We start from the raw sequence: 5,823 nt of genomic DNA, 5'->3' as shown, positions 1-5,823 counted from the left end.
GTAGCAAAAAGAACACGGGGTCAGCCTTCTTCTGGAAATTACAGTGAGGTTGAGAAAATGAAGCTGTTAAGAGAAAGAAAGGGAAGTCCCTACACAAGCCATGAGGGCAAGAGTCCTGCTCCTGGTGGTCTGGGCTCACTTCATCAGTCTCTTCAGTTTAATGTGACCATAGTGGGCACTGTGTGGATGATGGTCAGGGGAGGATGTGTGGAGCTGGTGCCGATCCAAATCCTAAATTTGTATAATATTTAATAGTCAAATGTGGAAGGAAGAGGCAGAAATTTCAGGACCAGCCTCAGTAACTCAAGGGGTCAAAGAAGTAGGGGGCACCTGGATTAGAACCAGGGACCTCTTGATCTGCAGTCAAATGCTCTACCACTGATCTATACCCTCTCTTACATATAATCTTTCATTAGCACTTTTTCACCCACGGTGCTGCATGTAGGATAGCTGCCTTTCTGCATGTCACTGTTTTTTCTCCATGTCCCAGAACATGGCAACTCTTCTCACTGTAGTCCACTGTCCTGTCTTCTGCCCTCCACTTCCTCAGGTTCTGATAACGGCAGCAGCCTTTACACCTGGGAAGGCCATTTGAGTCTACACTAGTGTTTCTACCTAAACCAGCACATACTTATCAGAACAATCATGGTCAGGTCCAGGTCCTCAATGAACCTCACACTCAGTGCCGGGGGAGCCTTGTCCCTATTCTAAGATCTCAAGAGAGTGCTCATTGTTCCACTCATTCAGTCACTCAACAAACACAGAGCATGTGAGGTCCAGGTCCTGTCATCCATGTTGAGGACAGAGACTTAAACATTGTCCTTGTTCCAATAGGAGACAAAATCATGAAGCAAAGACTTTGCACAAGAGTGGCAGAAGCCCAAGAAGAGAGACGTGGGAGCAGGGAGTGAGGAGCTGCCCTGCCTGGAGAGTCAGAAAGGGCTTCCTGGGGGAGATGAACAAGGGGGAGTTTGCCAGAAGCTGGAGAGGATTTCAGGGCAAGGGAGGAGGAAGAACAAAGGGAAGAGTGGGTCAGGCATGTCTGGAGATCAGGGAGGCTTTGTCCACAAGAAGCTGGAAAGGATTTCAGGCAAAGGGAGGAGGAAAAACCAAGGGAAAAGTGGGTCAGGCATGTCTGGAGATCAGGGAGGCTTCAGGTGATGCCACACATTTGGGCTCATTGACTCAGGAACAGTTTTGGCTTCCCGCTAAGGCAGGAGTGGGACTCGGCCATTGTCACTGGAAGCAGGCCTATGACACACAGCATGACAAGCCATGACCTCACTGAATCCTCACAACCACCCTTGTGTTGTCTAATTGCAGCACAGTTTGGCCAGAACAGAACCCAGGCCCAGGGAGCACCAGAGCACACTACCGGCCCTAGAACACAGCACAGTCAACATGGGAGTGAGGAGCCATTGGGGGGAGGGGGCCACTATGGAGTAAGAGCAATAATTTGGCTCTTTATTTAGCACTTCACACTAAAAGTGAGTTGAGGAAGGGGGCACCCGGATTTGAACCGGGGACCTCTTGATCTGCAGTCAAATGCTCTACCCCTGAGCTATACCCCCAAGCCTGGGCTTATGAACCTTAATTACACCTCTTCAACTGTGCACCTGACTCCTATTTCTGGAATCCTACAGCCCCGCCTCTGGGAGCAGGCAGCCTGCCCTATGACATCCTGGCTCTCACTGTCATCACTTGCTCACTCCTCCACCTGTAAACACCTGCTCACCACCTTCTATGTGCAAGACTCATCCTGCCTGCTTCCATTTTTTGCCTTTCTGGGCCCACTTCCCTCTGCCACCTGGTTCTGTCTGCCCTACAGTGGGCAGTCATTGCTTTCCCAGCCTAAGAGAGCCCTGGTCCCTTCTGCCCTCTCCTGCTAGGGAACTGGGGGGCAGTAAAGTCTACATGGGTAGAGGAGCAGGTCTGGCCAGGACACCACACCCTGAGACAGAAGGCCCCTTTCTCCCTTCCCACCATCTGCTTCACCCACTCAACCTCTGTCATCCACTCAAGATGATCAACATGGTGGAGGAAAAAGGTGAAGCAGCCCAACTCCCTCTCAAAGGGAAAACTGATATGAGGAGGGGGTGGGACCCTGGTAACTTGCTAGTGAGCCTCTAGGGCAGTGATTGCGAAGCTATGGCATGCGTGTCAGAGGTGACATGCAAACTCATTTTTTGGTTGATTTTTCTTTGTTAAATGGCATTTAAATATATAAAATAAATATCAAAAATATAAATCTTTGTTTTACTATGATTGCAAATATCAAAAAATATCATTATGTGACACGGCACAGGAGTTAGGTTAGGGTTTTTCAAAATGCTGACATGCTGGGCTCAGAAGGCTCGCCATCACTGCCCTATGGCCTGGAGGAGACTGCACCGCAGAGGCAGGCAGCTGTGTGAGAGCAGGGAGAATGGGGAGGCAGCCAGCAAGGAGGCTGTCCCCTCATCTAAAAGGCCCATAGACGTATGGGACACAGCAAGAGAGAAAGCGACCCCCTCACCCTACTCATAGATGGAAAAGCCAGAAAGGTTTTGAATGCTCTCAAGCCTTCCCAGTGCCATGCACTCCATCTCCCCTCCACACGGAAGCAGTCCCCCGGGTGTCTCTGTTGCTACAGGGCTTTCGGGACGTAGGTCTTTTGTCCAGAAATACTGAGGACGGTCTAGGACCACATGGGCTGGTTTACTCAGCCTGGAGATGATTTCAAACTTCCTGTGCTCCCCTAAGCCTTGGTTCTCCAACATGAACTGGCATCAGAATCCCCAGAGGAAGGTGTTAAAACTCCAAGCCCAGTCCTAGTGAAAGAGAGCCATCTACACCTTTCCTAGAATTCCTGCAGGAGGAGCCCCTGGGAAGCATCCAGTAAATGAAGCAGCCTTGCCCCAAACTGTCTGGTCCACTGTTTGCAGCAGAGGGAGCATAAGCTGCCCCCAGAGCAAGGCCTGACCTGGCTGAGGGAGGAGCAGAGCTCTCCCCTGATGCGTCTAGAAAGCTTACAGAGAGGGTGGGACGCAAGAAAGTCACTGCTGGGTTATTCTTTCAAAGCTGCTAATACCACAGGTCCGACTAAAGTCCCATGAGGACCTCATGCCCCCAAACCCCGGAACTTATTTGAACGCCACGCAGGAGCAAACCCCGACTCCATGGCCGAGCAGAACTGGGGTTGGAGGGACTTCTGACGTAGGGATACCTCGGCCAGGTCCTACCTGCTACACATCTCCCTGTCCTGCCACCCCTGGTTACAGGCACAGCCAAGTGGTCAAAGGCTCCTTAACCCCGGGGAAGCAGTAACAGCACTCACAGGGACAGAACTTCCTGCAGGTTCTGGTGTCAAGTGAAGGGCAGGACAGCGAGGAGCAGAGGCCAATTCATATTTCGTGTCCATGAGACGTTGGGCCTGTCATTTAACCTCCCTGCCTTTCAATCCATAACATCTGAAAATGGGAATTAAGGGCACTTCTACCCCGAAGACAGAGGGCTTATAAATGATCTCAAAGTGCTGCCAGCACTCAGACCCACAAGGCTCATTGGATTCAATAAAGAAAGAAAACCCAGGATTTAGGGCCAGCCTCTTCCCCAGGGACAGGAATGTAAAATACTTCATCAGCTCCATTGGACTCAGACCCACAAGGCTCATTGGATTCAATAAAGAAAGAAACCCCAGGATTTAGGGCCAGCCTCTTCCCCAGGGACAGGGATGTAAAATACTTCAAATCCGCTCCGTTCGCTACTCCCCAAGCCCGAATAAGGGCATTGCTGGGCAAAGGCAAAAGCGTCTCCATTATGTTTGCTTCAGAGAAAAGGCAGGGACCAGAGGCAAAAAGGATCCAAGGTCAGGGCCCCTGGGTTCTGGTCCCCTCTCCTGGTACAGACACATCTTCTGTGATTTTCCTTCCCTAAGCCAGTCCTCATCCTCAGAGGTCGTTCTGCAGTAACTAAGTGGTACAACATACCCATACCAATCACCCCACCCCCCCTGCCACAGAACACCTTTCTGCTGTGTCTCACGTTTCTTCTGACATTTAAAATATATTTTATTGATTTCACAGAGGAAGGGAGAAGGAGAGAGAGATAGAAACATCAATGATGAGAGAATCATTGATTGGCTGCCTATGCACACCCCACACTGGGGATTGAGCCTGTAACTCAGGCATGTGCCCTGATGAGGAATCAAACTGTGACTTCCATCCACTGAGCCACACTGGCTAGGCCACAGCCTTTACTTTTGACATGGTTCTCAAATCCTTACAGTCACCCCTGGGAAGTAGTAAGATGTATTTCCATACTTCAGAAGTGGTAGCAAAAAGAACACGCGGTCAGCCTTCTTCTGGAAATTACAGTGAGGTTGAGAAAATGATGCTGTTAAGATAAAGAAAGGGAAGTCTTCACAAAATCCAGGAAGGGCAAGTGTCCCGGCCCTGGTGGTCTGCGCTCACTTCATCAGTCTCTTCAGTTTAATGTGCCCACAGTGGGCGCTGTCGGGATGATGGTCAGGGGAGGATGCGTGGAGTTGGTGCTGGTCCAAATCCAAAATTTTTATAACATTTAATAGTCAAATGGGAAGTAAGAGGCAGAAATTTCAGCACCAGCCTCAGTAACTCAAGGGGTCAAAGAAGGTGGGGGCACCTGGATTAGAACCAGGGACCTCTTGATCTGCAGTCAAATGCTCTACCACTGAGCTATACCCTCTCTTACATATAATATTTCATTAGCATTTTTTCACCCACGGCACTGTATGTAGGATAGCTGCCTGTCTACATGTCACTGTTTTTTCTGCATGTCCCAGAACATGCCAACTCTTCTCACTGTAGTCCACCGTCTTGTCTTCAGCCCTCCCCTTCCTCAGGTCATGATAACGGCAGCAGCCTTTACACCTGGGAAGGCCATTTGAGTCTACACTAGTGTTTCTACCTAAACCAGCACATACTTATCAGAACAATCATGGTCAGGTCCAGGTCCTCAGTGAACCTCACACTCAGTGCCGGGGGAGCCTTGTCCCTATTCTAAGGTCTCAAGAGAGTGCTCATTGTTCCACTCATTCAGTCACTCAACAAACACAGAGCATGTGTGGTACCAGGTCCTGTCATCCATGTTGAGGACACAGAGACTTAAGCATTGTCCTTGTTCCAATAGGAGACAAAATCATGGAGCAAAGACTTTGAACAAGTGTGGCAGAAGCCCAAGAAGAGAGGCGTGGGAGCAGGGAGTGAGGAGCTGCCCTGCCTGGAGAGTCAGAAAGGGCTTCCTGAGGGAGATGGACAAGGAGGCGTTCGCCAGAAGAAGCTGGAGAGGATTTCATGCCAAGGGAGGAGGAAGAACAAAGGCAAGAGTGGGTCAGGCTTGTCTGGAGCTCAGGGAGGCTTCAGGTGAAGTGACACATGAGGGCTCATGGAGCCTGGAACCATTTTGTCTTCCCGCTAAGGCAGGAGTGGGACTCGCCCATAGTCACTGGAAGCAGGCCTATGACACACATCATGACAAGCCATGACCTCATTGAATCCTCACAAGCACCCTTGTGTTGTTTAATTGCAGCACAGTTTGGCCAGAACAGAACCCAGGCCCAGGGAGCACCAGAGCACACTACTGGCCCTAGAACACAGCATAGTCAATATGGGAGTGAGGAGCCATTGGGGGGCCAGGGGCAACTATGGGGACAAGAACAATCATTTGGCTCTTTATTTAGCACTTCACACTAAAAGTGAGTTGAGGAAGGGGGCACCCGGATTTGAACCGGGGACCTCTTGATCTGCAGTCAAATGCTCTACCCCTGAGCTATACCCCCACACCTTCTTATGAAAATAAATTCAC

The 5,823-nt window shown here is 50.2% G+C and overlaps 4 non-coding genes across 4 annotated transcripts; all 4 read right to left on the bottom strand.

Annotated features, from left to right (window-relative positions):
* Positions 1-321: 321 nt before the first annotated feature.
* TRNAC-GCA lies at positions 322-393 on the bottom strand. The gene has a single exon. It is a non-coding gene; the product is annotated as a tRNA-Cys (tRNA).
* A 1,106-nt stretch (positions 394-1,499) lies between these two features.
* On the bottom strand, positions 1,500-1,571 carry TRNAC-GCA. Its single transcript has one exon. It is a non-coding gene; the product is annotated as a tRNA-Cys (tRNA).
* A 3,061-nt stretch (positions 1,572-4,632) lies between these two features.
* TRNAC-GCA lies at positions 4,633-4,704 on the bottom strand. The gene has a single exon. It is a non-coding gene; the product is annotated as a tRNA-Cys (tRNA).
* Positions 4,705-5,725: 1,021 nt separating this feature from the next.
* On the bottom strand, positions 5,726-5,797 carry TRNAC-GCA. The gene has a single exon. It is a non-coding gene; the product is annotated as a tRNA-Cys (tRNA).
* Positions 5,798-5,823: the final 26 nt, after the last annotated feature.

This window comes from Myotis davidii, unplaced genomic scaffold, assembly GCF_000327345.1.
Source record: "Myotis davidii unplaced genomic scaffold, ASM32734v1 scaffold49, whole genome shotgun sequence".
In the NCBI taxonomy this organism is placed as follows: domain Eukaryota; kingdom Metazoa; phylum Chordata; class Mammalia; order Chiroptera; family Vespertilionidae; genus Myotis; species Myotis davidii.
This window is presented reverse-complemented; position numbering and strand designations above follow the sequence as displayed.